The 14,247-nt window shown below is 38.8% G+C and overlaps 1 long non-coding RNA gene across 1 annotated transcript; it reads left to right on the top strand.

The window, feature by feature from the left end:
• The first annotated feature begins 9,006 nt into the window (after nucleotides 1-9,006).
• On the top strand, nucleotides 9,007-11,685 carry LOC136837957 (uncharacterized). Its single transcript, XR_010852817.1, has 3 exons — nucleotides 9,007-9,246; nucleotides 10,503-10,701; nucleotides 11,426-11,685. It is a non-coding gene; the product is annotated as an uncharacterized lncRNA (long non-coding RNA).
• The last annotated feature ends 2,562 nt before the right edge of the window (nucleotides 11,686-14,247 follow it).

The following is a 14,247-nucleotide window of genomic DNA, read 5'->3' on the forward strand; positions in this document are numbered from 1 at the left end:
TCCTCATGTCCCCAAGAAACACGACATGTCACGGGTGAGGTAAAACTGACACCTGAAGAAGTGTTGCAGAGGGCGGAGCGCCAAGAAAACGTCAGCGGTCTGGCAGAGGAGTCGGACATAGTGAGTGCAGTGACTGCAGTTGTCGAAGGGCAGAGGCAAGGTTGCGGAACGGGCAGTCCTCACAACCCACTATTCATGTTGATGTATGCTTTGCCCAAACCGGCTGCGTTTGAGGTTGAAGGGAGGGTTGCGAGACTTTGCCAACCTACATCTGAAGTGTTTAGGTCGACCTTGTGTACTATAGAATACAAGGGGAGGCACACAACCCAGGAAGTGTATTTCGTAAAGTCTTCCATTGACTTTTATCTATCCTTGACGCTTGCAAGAAACTAGGTCTTGTGCCAGAAACGTTTCCAAAACCATGCCCCCCTTCTCGGACTCCGCCCTCACAGCAGCAAGTGCGACCCATACGTCCGTCGAAGCAACCGATCAACCTGCAAGACCGTCGACCATCCCGTTTTCCCTACTGAGGAGAATATTACCAGATTGGAAGACTGGTTATTAGCCCATTTTTCAAGCACGACCTTCAACACTGAGAGAGAGCCCCTCCCGGTAATGGAAGGAAACCCCACCATATCCACCTATTACCTGATGCAGTTCCTTTTGCCTGCCACACACCTGCGTCAGTACCCAAGCACTGGGAAAAAGAGGTGAAAGCCCAGTTGGAGGAGGACATTAAGAGAGGGGTATTACAACGAGCTCCCCCTGGGGAGCCCACAGAATGGTGTTCACGTATGGTGGTCGTGGCCAAGAAATCGGGGCAACCAAGACATACAGTCGATCTATCAGAAGCTCAATGCAAGTTGTAGGAGGGAGACCCACCATACCCCCACGCCCTTCGATATGGTATCCAGCATTCCCTCTGCTCATACAAGACTGTGGCGGACGCCTATTGGGATTTCACCAGGTGGAACTGGACAAGGAGAGCATACCCCTAACTACATTCATCACACCTTGGGGCAGGTATCAATACCGAAGGACACCAATGGGGCATTGTTCTGCATCCGACGCATATACACGTCGTTTCGATGATGCCATTGAATTCTTTATCAGGAAATTCAAGTGTGTGGACGACACACCTCTATGATTCAAGCGTGGAAGGGGCCTTTTTGGCATGTGTGTATGACTTCCTCGCAGTCTGTGCATCTAAAGGCATCACCTTAAAACCAGAAAATTCAGGTTCTGCAAGAAAGAAGTGGAATTCGTTGGGTTTGACGTCGGTTGGGACTCCACAAGCCTTCAGAAGATTGTCTATCCGCCATCAGAAGTTTCTCGATGCCCCAAAAAATTTATTTACAATATCTGACATTAGGTCATGGTATGGTTTCGTCAATCAGCTACCCCCTTCCTGACAACAGCGCCTATCATGACCCACTTTAGAGACCTACTGAAGAAGCCCTCGGGCAAACAGGTCTATTGGGATGAGCACCTTTCAGGAGAGGTTTCGGATATGCAAAACACCGTCTGCAAGTTAGCCAAGGATGGCCTTTACCTACTACGATTTTTGCGACCGACTGTTGCAGTCACTGACTGGAGTAAAGAGGGCGGGATTCGTCATCCTCAGCAATATTGCAGCTGTACATCCGTCGACACCCCTTCTGCTGTAGAGATGGTTGGAGAATAGCGCTTTGTGGCAGTCGTTTTTCTCACGCCCGCCGAGTCTGGGTATGCAGCTGTGGAGGGGGAGGCCCTTTATTGTGGCCTGATGTTTAAAAAAAGGCGCGGCTGTTCTTATTGGGCTGCCCGAACTTGACAATTGTCACAGATCACCGCTTTAGTTTAGTTACTAGGCAATAGAAGTCTCGGCGATATTACCAACCCCAGACTGTTTAGATTGAAGGAGAAAACATTATTGTATAATTTCCATGTTAAATACCTACCTACCAGGCAAGAGAAATCATTTATTGACTTCTCTCTCGATTTCCTACCCTGAGGACCGCGCCAGATAGACAGGATGAGAGCTTCAACGAAGAATTAATGATTGCCATGGTGTCAGCAATCACAGAAAACCTACAGGAGCAGTGCACCATAGATGAGAAAATTGTTGAAGAGGCGCCCTGGACGACCCAGCATATCAGCTACTAGTCGCTCGAGTGACTGCAGGGGACTGGAACCCGAAGAAATCCCAAGAAATTGCATGTTTGAGGCCCTTCTACAGCGTCAGGGAACGTTTATCTACATCTGGCAACCTGATCACATACTGTTTCAATGACAGCTGCATTTTGTCATTCCCGGGAAGGCCCGCCATCAGGTAGCCGCCAACCTTCATGCTGGACATCAAGGCCTTGATACAATGTTGAGAAGAGCGAGACATTCAGTCTATTGGCCGGGCATCGAGGGCGACCTCCAGCATCATCGTTTTAGTGTACATCGTGGCGACACCCACTCACCATCACTGCCTGCCGAAGGCGAGGATGACCCCTGCCCCAGAGTTTCCGTTCCAACAGACCGTCATGGACCTGTTTCAGCTTGCAGGACACACGTACGGCATACTGCGACAGATTTTTACAGGCTGGCTAGAAATAGCCCACTTCCCTAATGGCACCTCGTCTGCAAAGGTCATGACAAAACTTAGGAATTACTTCACCGGTGGGGAGCACCTGAACAATTGTTTACGGACGGGCGGCACCAACCTAGTGAGCGAGGAAATGATGGCCTTCTATAGGAGATGGAGAGTTGACATATTTATTTATCATCTGCCCACTACCCGCAGTCAAATGGGAGAGCTGAGGCCGCGGTTAAGTCCGCAAAGAGGATAATTAGAACAAGTATCAGTGGGACTGGGAGCCTCGATAACGACAAGGTGTCATTGGCCATGCTACAGTACCTGAACACGCCCTTGAGGGGTATAAATAAATCTCCGCACAACTGGCAACTGGGAGACAGCTACGCGATGGTGTTCCGACCGCAAAACTCAACTATATGGTAGACCGCCACCGGAGAAAATCCATTAGAAAAAGAGAACGTCAAGTAGCAAAAAGAAACAAGAAGATAATTGACAGCGGCACCAACAAGAGGCTCACGCCCATACAGCCAGGCACACACGTTAGCGTTCAGAACCAGATGACTAAGGCCTGGGACAGGCTGGGAATTATAGTCGAGCAACGACCTCAGGCAGTACACAGTAAGATTAGATGGCAGTGGGCGTTCATCGATAAGAAACAGACGACACCTCAAGGTCATTGAACTGCCCGCCAGTGAGCCAACAGGAGCCACTCCTACCGAAGACGAAGTGGCTCATAAGCCAAAGTCTTCCCCATCAACGCCAAAGGTACGGCCCTCAAGGAAGCGAGAGGCCCCTGCCTGGATGAACGATTATGTATAATTAACCATGCTTTGATTCTGCATTTTACAATATGAAAGTGTTTTTTTTTCTTCTTTTGTTGAGTTTAAATGTACCTTGAGTTCGTATTTGCTGATGTGATGATTATTTCACTTTATATGTTATTGCCACTGATGTTGAACTCTCTCTCTCTCTTTCACTCTCTCTACTTTTCCATCATCTTGATGTTGCCATTATCGTTATGATTGTGGTTTGCCATACCTGTCTCGAATGTTTTTCTTTAAAAGTGTTGGTCATTTATTGTCATATTGTCTGTCTTTGGTGTTGCCAATGTGTTGTCAATGATAAGTTGGAAAATATTACCCTCTTCGTAATATTTTGGGAGGGAGATGTAAGATGTATTAGCTCATGAACCTGCTAGCAGCGCCTAAGCGCCGCCCATATAAGTGACGTCATTATCACGAGCTATCTGTACTTCCGTCTTCCGCTGTGGGTCAGTTGTAATGAAGATACGAAACCATGATGAGTATCATTTCCTGATCCTGCCTAGCATTAGACCCAACAGGGATTTAGAACTTTTTCATACAAATTAGAAAGAAAAACTACACGGCATTTAGTGGTGTCCTCTCTGGTTTAAAGACCCCATGAAAGGCATGAAACTATGCTCAGGATGAGTATCCATAAAATCCTCAAGATTATAAATTCTTTCTATGATGCCTAATGTCTCCTGAGTCTTAAAGGTGTCATTTACTAAGGCTAACTTATCAGGTAAATTTTTCTAATTTAGATGTAAGGGTTTTCAACACTGATTTGGCTAATTTGTAGTTGCGGCCTAGTAGATGACTAACTTTTGGGTTCCATAACAGTGGCATACACAATCTTCCATCAACAGTCCTATGGGTTTCTTCTAAAGCATACTCTATAAGCCTGTCATTCAGTTCTACATTATCTTCATGATATTGACCTCTGTCTTCCCCAACATAATATTTACAAGAGAGTTCTAAGCATTCATTTGTAGCCCTATTCAACTCAGATTCTATTATCTGACCATCATCATCAAACAACTCATATGTATTAGAAGTCTCCAAGTCATTTAAAGATGAAGATTCTACTGAAACGTTCTCTTATTTATTGATGTCTTCCTTTAGCAATATACCCAAGGTTGTATCAGAATAAATAGAATCATTTGATTTCCCAAATACTATATCCTTTTCAGGGATACAATGCAAGGACTCTGGTTCTAATATAAATTTAATATTGTCTATCCTATCTGTAGAATTTAACAATCCCCGATCTGATAGCTTGTATCCCTTTGAAACAAACCCACTGACTACTTCATTTAGCCCAGGTAACTGCAATGAAACATCAATTGAAGGAAGACAAAATGCATATACAATGTAACTACTGCTACCAATTGGCAACTCAATTTCAACTTGTTTTTTTAGTTCTTATAATTCTTAGAGGAATTAATACCATTAATGGTTAAAGAAACTGCATTATTTACAACTTTCAAATTTAAATCTTGAGCCAAATTTTCTTCAATGTAATTTGCTTGACATCCAGTGTCTTTAAGGACCCTGAGATTGGTACCTTTAATTGAAATATTAAAGGTTGGCAAAATTGTATATCCCTCAACCTCACAATTTAAAACTTCAGTTATAGCAGCAACACTACTACTTGAACTACCAGCTACAGCTCCATTACCACTCTCAGAGTTTCTAACTCTATCTGTAGCCTACTGTTACTGGCTTTACTTTCCTTTTTCTTTTCGGAATTTGGATTCTTTTCTTTAATACTGGTAGCACCTTTTTCATCGGGACACAAAAATGACATATGCCAGCCTTTGCAGCTTTTACATCTGGAATTAAATCTGAATCTGCATTCTGATAATATGTGACTTGGATAGCCACACTTTGAGCAAGCACCCAGTTCCTCCAATTTTTTTCTTTTATCTTTGCTGGATACAAAGTTAGGACATTTACTCAAAAAATGGCTTGGATCTTTGCCTAATTTACTGCAAATGCTGCACTTGCCTACTTTAGAGTCAAAAGAAACCTTGGCAGCCAAGCTAGTAGTGTCAGACTTTTGTTTCTCTACTTTCTTACCTTTTTACCTTGTAAATATCTCTCACTAGCATCAGAGAAATTATCCCTAATTTCTGCAAGAGATGGCCTAATTTTGTTAGTAATGGCAGTCATATGGCACTTAAATTTCTCATTTAAGCCATTCCAGAAGAAGAACTGAAGAAACATGTCAACATCAATATTTAAGGTCTTAACGCTTGCTACTAAATTGCTTACTTTCCCAATATATTCAAAAGGATCATCATCATCTGAAAGTTTTATTGAAGAGATTTGCTTTATGGTATTAAAAATTTGAATTTCTCTTGAGCCTAAAGCCTTTTCTAGCAAAGCTTTTGCATCAGCATAACTCTGACTTTGAACATCCAAAGTGTTAATTAATGTGAGCTCTTCCCTTTACCTGTTGTTTTAACAACAATAACTTATCATATTCTGGGAACTTAAACTTTGAAAGGGTTTGTTCAAATTCTACAAAAAACTTCCCAAGATCTTCGCCTTCAGTACTATTGAAGGTTGGTAAAGGACTGATGTGACTGATTATCTATAGGCAGATGCCGATCCTGAGGTAAATTTTGTAAAGTAGAGAAGCTCTCTTGAATTTTAGTTTTGTTCTGTTCACATGCATCAAGCTCAACTTCCAAAGCAGCTTCCTCACAGTCAGTAGAAAACTTTGAAGTTTGTATTTTAGAATCTAAGTCAGATAATTTCGTGAAATGCTCTTCAAGCTTCAGTTTCAGTGTAGAACGTCCAATATCACTATATGATGAAAACTGATCCTTCTTATTGTAAATTTCAGTAACGGACTTTCTAACATATTTTCGTGATTTAATCAATAACTCAGTCATCTTGGTACCATTTTCAGTAAGAATATAAAGCCAAATAAAGTCAAAACGGTAACGGAAATATACGTAATCTTAAAATTTAACCAAGGAAATATAAAAGTTAAATTACACCTCGTCTGACTAGCTTGGAAGCGAACCAGCAGCAACTCTTAACAACCAACATCCTCAATCCTGTCACGGTCGCCATAAGCAGAAAAAAATCACTTAGAACAAACGACCATGTTATAAAAAATATTTATTTGCAATACAGAAACTAACATCTGTAGATTCTAAATCATTTTGAGAAATTTATAATATGTAGTTGGTTGTCAGTTGATGCTAGTTCACTTGGAGTAGTGATTGCTTCTGGTCAGCAAACCTAGAAGCATTGGCAGACATACTCCTGTCCCAAGCTTTCCACTCCACCTTGAGCCAGCCCTAAAGATAGATAAATCTATAACCACCCAAAATAGCCATAAACTTTTACAAAATGTTTAGGAATATATATTTAAATATATATTTTAGACAGGTGGTAATTATGATTCATCTCACTAAATAACCCCAGCTACACTTAGATGATTATGCCTACACACTGTTCAGGTCACTTTATTTTCTTAACATTCAAACATTATTCTATGTCTAGTTCCGTTGCATGCATATAAAAAATAACTTGAGTATGATACCAGTGATATCTATGTGCGTCCCAGAACTTAGAATTAACAAGTCTCCGCTAGAAGCCTGGACCACTGAAGCTAGGACTATGCTACTGATTCACCAGATATTTTATTTTACTGACCGTTTTTTTTTTATTGTAACCCTCAATTAATCATTCTCAGTACCGTTCGAATACCCAGCAATGACATGCAATGAATGATGTTTCTCCGTCTTCCACTTCCGGCCAATATAATGATTGTTGCGTTCACCTCCTCCAGACTGTCGTCTCATAGACAAGCCATATTGCATGCTATCTCGAATATTAACCTACACATGTAATTTTACATGCAAGAAATTGTTAAAACACCTTTCATTCGTACTGCACAGTCGGATGTTTCTTTTATCTGCCCCCGATGATAAAAAAAAATCCTACTTAAAGCCCATCGCTCGCTGGACGTCTGGCACTCCGAGTTGACTGTTTGTTCCAAGCTCGTCCTTGGTGTGCTTGCACTGATATATTATCGATATAAATCGGCGTTTTTATTATCTAAATAAGGTGTGGATGTTCTGTTTATATATAAGCATTCAAATATACTACTGGAGAAATATTTTGCATCTAAACATAGTAAGCCAGTGATATCGGAAACTGATTTCAGCAAATCGAGAACTACAAAAGTAATGTTTTAAGTTAAGTTAGTTTACAATGGCGAGAGTTAATATCCGACATATTCAAGAGATTATAAATCAAATTTCAATATTTAGTCTTTTGTATAAAGCTAAAAAAGGAGAGAGTTAGGGAAACTCTTAAGAAGCACCAATACGTAACGCCAGGGCAAGTAAGGAACTACAGTAGTTCGTAACGTGGACACTTTTGTTTAGGTGTTACGGAGTTTGAACTAAATAAACAATCTCAAACTATGTTAGCGTTAAAAATTTTTACATCTTTCACTGTAGGCCTTCCCTACCACTCCTGGGAAAATTATACGACTTGAATAAATAAACCAAGGCCCTGGTTTAGCCTAATAAATGGTATGAGAGTCGGCTATGAACCAATGGGTGGTAGCACTCTAAGGACCTACGAGCATTAACTTTTATTGTAATGCTATTTAAAAATTTAGCTCCCAAAATAGTTTCAATTCAAATCAGAGATTAAAATGACGATACACTCAGTCATTTTATTTCAACTGAGTCCTCCTAACATCTCCTGGAAAACTATAGATTTAGAAGTACCCAGTCCTATAAAAATCTGTCGTTCTAAAAAGACACTTGTTAAAATCTGGAAAGTGCAGACGCTGGAACGTCTGGAATGGAACCTTCCTTACCTTCTTCCAGGCCTGATTTATTTTCGTAGATGATTCAAATTAAAAACCACTAAATTTTCAATCACTTCACAACCAGAGCCTTTGGAAGTCACTGACACAAACACTTGACATCTGAAAGCACAAACAAACGTTTAAATCGAGCTGCGTTTGTGGCAGAAATTATCTGGATTTAAAGGGGGAATCCAAGACAGCCCCTCTCAGGGGCAAACACACACACAATGACAGAAGTAGAGAGAGAGGCAGGACGACAACTCCAGCTGGGTCTCTGGCCCTCCTCACCCCCCAAATTCTCCGTCAGTAGTTAACCGTTTGAATGCTTTTTTATATATTTTTTCGCCTTATTACAGCAGACAGACTAATTAAAGTAAATTTGTTGTAAATCATACTTATGCAAAGACAAATAAATATAATGGCTGGTATCCAGAAACCATGCGATCGCATTTGTCAATATGAAGGCGATTGCTGTTGTATGGTGCCAAACGAAGAACTATCGTGGTATCCAGAAATCATACGACGCCCTCGACTTCATCGCATCGCATCGCTGGTTAAGCAGGCTTACCAACATATGCGGTTACTGGGAATGAAATGCCTGGAATCGACGATTACAATACTGTATCAGTATCATAGACAATTTCTTTTATTACAGTGACATTGAATTAAAATGTCTTTATGTCTTTACTATTTATTAGGAAAAGATATTGCATATCTGTAGTATATTTTTTTTACTTGATATTTGCTGCCCTGATTCCGCGCGAAAATGTAAACAAAGAGTCGGGAAATACGCAAGCAACTAATCAGGAGTATGGAGCGTGCACCCACAATAGCTGATTCTCAGCGTTTAATGCTTCTTAATTTAATAAAGGAGCATGAGAATGTGATCACCGACCGATCTACAGGAAGCAGAACTTTGGAAAAAAGCGTGAGGGGTCGTGGGAAGATGTAACACTAGTTTAACGCCATGTATCCTGACCAACCTCCTCGTTCATCAATGCAGTCAAGCGCTGAATCGACCATGTAAACCGCAGGTAAGAAAGCATTTTTGTTTTGTAATTGTAGTCAAGGCAACTTGAGGCTGCTGTGAGCAAAATGGTGTGTAAACTACCAGTTAGGTTAAAAGAAACTTAGGCTATGGAAGGCCTAGGCTTGTGCTGCCTGTTAAATTGTTGTTAATAATAATCACATGAGGCTAGCCTAGCCTAGCTTATCCAAGGGAAGACCAGTTTATCATCTAAAGCTATTATATTATATGAATATATTAATCTTCAAATAAATAGAATGGAACATATTAGAATAGGTTAAGTAAGGTTAGGCTAAGCAAATCATAGGGGTTCTGAGGGGGCATAGCCCCCAGCTAAATAAGCATGGGTGCTCAAGGAGAGGTTAGGTTAGTAATGTCTAGCTTATTACAAAAGCAGTTGGTGTATCAGGCATTAGGTTTGTATAATTTGACGTGAATTTGTAATTAATGTCTTTTATTAGGAAATTTGGGTAATATTCTAATTTAGGTTCAGAATAGCTATGTGGAGGGTCTTACAATTTATTTTCATGGTGGATAGAAGGGCTGGAGTACACAGTAGTATTATCATATTGTTATTGGGTAGATTTGCAAGTAAACTAAGCATTTATTAGCTTACAGCCAGTTTATTAGTATTTTAAAAGTGATGGTAAAACTTTGGCTATTTTTCTTAATGGGTATACGAGGTTTTCCAAATTATAAAACTGTTTTAACGTGTGATACCTGCTTGCAAACTAGGCTAAATGATTGTTTTTAATAAAAGTTTAGGCTGACATTTGAGATCTTGGATGTTGTTTGCAGGTGGTCATCACAGGATGACACCTGAAATAGGCTAGCCCTTCTTTTCAAGTTGAGTTCACACGTAGGCTAGCATGTCTGAAGCCTGCATAATGCCTACCAGTATGCAAGGCTACGATGATTGTGGCAGGTATGTAAACTGCTTAGGCTAGACTATATTAGCTTAGGTGGTATTATTATGCTTTATAATGTGCAGCTCACTTTTCCAGCCACACAAAGCTCACCTTATTTTCTTAAGTGCTCATTAATATTTGTGTAAATCACATGACATTTCTTATGAATTCAAACATGCGATAGATGTTTTAACTTATTATTCTGGAGGTGGAAGAGAAGTACACAGGATGGTAGGTTTTTGTTATATTTTGAAATTTCATTGCAATCCGTTTTTAAAGTCACAGTCATTAGAATAAATTAGAAAACCAATGGGGAAACATATTTTTATTCTAATATTTTTTTTTTATTTACTAGAGTGAAGCAGGTAGATGCTGCCATCAAGAAGAATTTATGCAGAACTGGTGGTGGTCCCCCACCATTTCTTCAAAAGTCTTCTGAAGGGTTTGTCATAGCTGCATCACTGATGACAGAAGAATTAACCATGGACAAGATGTGATTGAAACATTTCATCCAGTTGATGAAACAGAAGAGCCCATACGTGATGTTAGAATAAGTAAGTGCTCTGATGTTTTCAAGAATGAAATATATAAACTAGTGAACCTTCAACTTTTGATGGCCATTACACTCTTCCTGTCAGGAAAGTTTGTAATGCCTTTGGGGAAACAAAATGGTTATGTTTTTATTATTGATGGCTGGGTTTAAGATAACATTTTAATGCTGTGTGACCTAAAGGTTCCAGCACTTGTATACTCAGTTCAGAAGTGTGAATTTTTAGTTGGAAGGTCATGTGAATATGTTGATTTGCCAGATTTCAGTAAAGCTTTTTAAAATCACGGGTAGGCCTCTTAAATAGCTACTATTTAGTCCCCAAAAGATTTTATAGCCTAGCATCTTTCACTGTTTTGCACATATTTAAGCCTAGAAGCAATACTATGTCTAAAAGATGGTGTAATTAATGAAGTATCTAATTCAACACAAGTAATTTTAGCAATTTTTCATTATATATATGTATATAATTGTTTTTGTAATGTATATATTATATATAATTATATATATATATATATATATATATATGTGTGTGTGTGTGTATATATATATATATATATATATATATATATATATATATATATATATATATATATATATATATATATATATATATATATATATATATATATATATATGTAATGTTTTTTATATATGTGTGTGCTGCAGAAGGGATTTACATCTAAGGTGCAGTAGATCAATTTATTTATTTATTTACTTATTATTTTCAGGTATTACAGAGCCACTGCCTTTAACCTCAGCACAATTAGAAAGTGGTGTTTCATCTAATGATGCTACCTCTACAATACAATCAAGATCAACTTAAAGATTGCCCTCGCCTTCTGCAGGACACTGGCTCTTGCGTTGGCAGCCTGTTATGATATAATTCTTAAACTAGTGTTTCTGAATAATTTGTATTAGACATCATAAGTAAAGTTCTAAATAATGGTGTTCTGATTTGACCTGAAGCACAGTTGTATTCAAATTTTTTATCACCATTTTTATATTCTACAACAGTCATGTCTTTCTCAAGGTGTCAGATTGACAACTATGGTAAGAGTTCCTGAATAAATCTTTTCTTATGTAAAAAAATATTTATCCTTTATCCTTTCAGTCAATTCTAGTAATCTAGAATGAATTACCTCTTTTTAACCCTAGATTGCTTTTGCCATTGAATATTTTTTCAGGATGAACCAAAAATAAATAAATAAAATAAATCCATTAGTGTTCCTTTTTAAAGGCAAACATATAAGTTATATTTTCATATTTCATTAAGTCAATAAGAAGTGTATTTTCATTTTCTTGGTATCGGGTACAATTTACCATGCACATACAGCTGCTGCTAGCTTTCTGACAAAAGCATTCTTGGTTTAATGTGTTGTCACTATCCAGTTCAATATTTAAAGGGTTCTTAAATGATGCAAGTGATAAGATTATAGATTAATTGTTATTAAAGTGCAAATCACCAGAACTGAGGGTTCCTTGCACTGTAAGCCAAAACAGCTGCAATATCATCCTAGGTGCATTTTTGGGATGTACAAAATTTTGAAAAATATACTTTTAAACCTAATTAACACAAAACAAATACATAATCTCTCAACCTACAAAAAAACTGTCAACAATGTGGGCCCTACGTTGAGCTTCTTGGATATTGTCAGCCCTTTCAATGATACCCACATCAGGTTCATCAGCATCATCCAATTCAAGATTTTCTTCATCCTGTAAAGGTATTTTGTTTGTTATGGCACAAATATGAAGGACTGCACAAGCAATTATTATGTTCTTAGTGTTATTAAACTTTCATTCTAACTGGTATTGATAACTGCAACCTTTTTTTTTTAAGTAGTCCTATGGCACGTTCTATAAGATTGCGAGTTTTGATGTGCGCAGCATTATAACGTCTTTGTTTGTGTGTATTGGGAGCAAGAAATGGTATCATTATATAAGAATGGCATGGATAACCACTGTCTCCCAACAAAAAGCCTCTATGCATGCCCGATTCTAGGCTCTGTGCTAGTCTTGAGGTAGAAAATATTTTGGAGTCATGAGCAATGAACCCTAAGCCCATGAGATCTACCTGTGGCCTCCCAAAAAACAATAAAGAATTCTAAATTAGCGTGTCAAGAAAATGCATTTCACATCCTCCAAATTAGCTTTATGAAAAAAAAAAAAAAATATATTAACATCCTCCATGTATGGGTTGTTTGTACATCGTATTTCTCCAATTTTGCCTGTCACTAAAATTACATCACCCAACATAGCTCTCTGCAAAAATGAATCATGCCATCCTCCACATAACATATTTTTTATATTCACTAGGCTAGGGAATGGCAATTGGTAAAATTCTAGTTTACTTATGGATGCATATTTAAGTCAGGAGGGGTTCAGGGGTGAAGCCCCGGGTCTAGGAAAGGAACAGGATTCTAAGTTGTAAAACTAAGGTATATTTAACTTTTAAGGTGGGTTAGGTATCTGGCTATTAGCCTAAAGGAAATACTGAAAATTCCTTAATAAATATATCACATGCAAAAATATGAGGTGCGACAAGAATGCTTCTTTCCGACTTTAAGTAAACTAGAAATTTCGACCGCCGACCGAAATCGGCGGAAGAACATGGCCTATATAGCCTCTCATGCATCAGGAATTTGGCAATTCACTGCCTTTAAATATGTGGAAAGCCATCGGCAATCCATATGTAGGTAGCCACTACCTCCCAGGCAATTAGCTTCAGGTGCTTTCTCTTAATTTCCGAGGAAAATGAAGGTGGGCAATCTCACTTTGGTTCCAAAAACATGCAACAATTAGCCTAGTCATTTACACTTTCGCACCACCATATAGTCATTCTAATTTCCTTATTATAAACAGCTCCTACATGGAATTTCATGCTTGCATCACCTAGCAGTCTCCCTGTGAGGAGCTTCAGTGGCTGTACTGATTTCAACTTTCTTGGGCAATATAACACTAACATATTAAGATTTCTAGATGTATACCAATTAAATACGTAATTTTGTATTGAAAAGGAAACTCTAAACACGTCAACGAAGCCTATTTTGAAGGAAAAGAATTCCAACAGAGGTGGCTGACTGCCGTTGTTTTTGTTACGATGAGCTCGAATTCATCCGTTGTCGTCGGCAGGCACAGACTTCTTAAAAGTATTCTTTTCAAGATTCTTTTCAAGACCTTTGTTGTTGTTATTCAGGTCTTTTTACCACAAATTGTTTCATATTTTCGATAGACATTGTAGATAAATCACTTTGGCAAACATATTTTGATGCAGAGTTGAAATTTACATTCTTTCAATTCTGCCATCTCAAGGGGGTAGGCTACCCATGAGACCCCTCCTTCACCATGGTTCCAAAATTACATTGTCAAATGCGAATGCCTGGGAATGATCGCATGGTTTCTGGATACGGCAACACCATGACGATCGATCGCATACAACGAACCGTCGTATGATTTCTGGATACGAGCATCAGGACAATATATTATAATATTATCTCGTTGATTTCCGGTGTTTAATCTTTACTTATCAACTATACTGATTAAGAAAGAA

Source organism: Macrobrachium rosenbergii, unplaced genomic scaffold, assembly GCF_040412425.1.
Source record: "Macrobrachium rosenbergii isolate ZJJX-2024 unplaced genomic scaffold, ASM4041242v1 13902, whole genome shotgun sequence".
In the NCBI taxonomy this organism is placed as follows: domain Eukaryota; kingdom Metazoa; phylum Arthropoda; class Malacostraca; order Decapoda; family Palaemonidae; genus Macrobrachium; species Macrobrachium rosenbergii.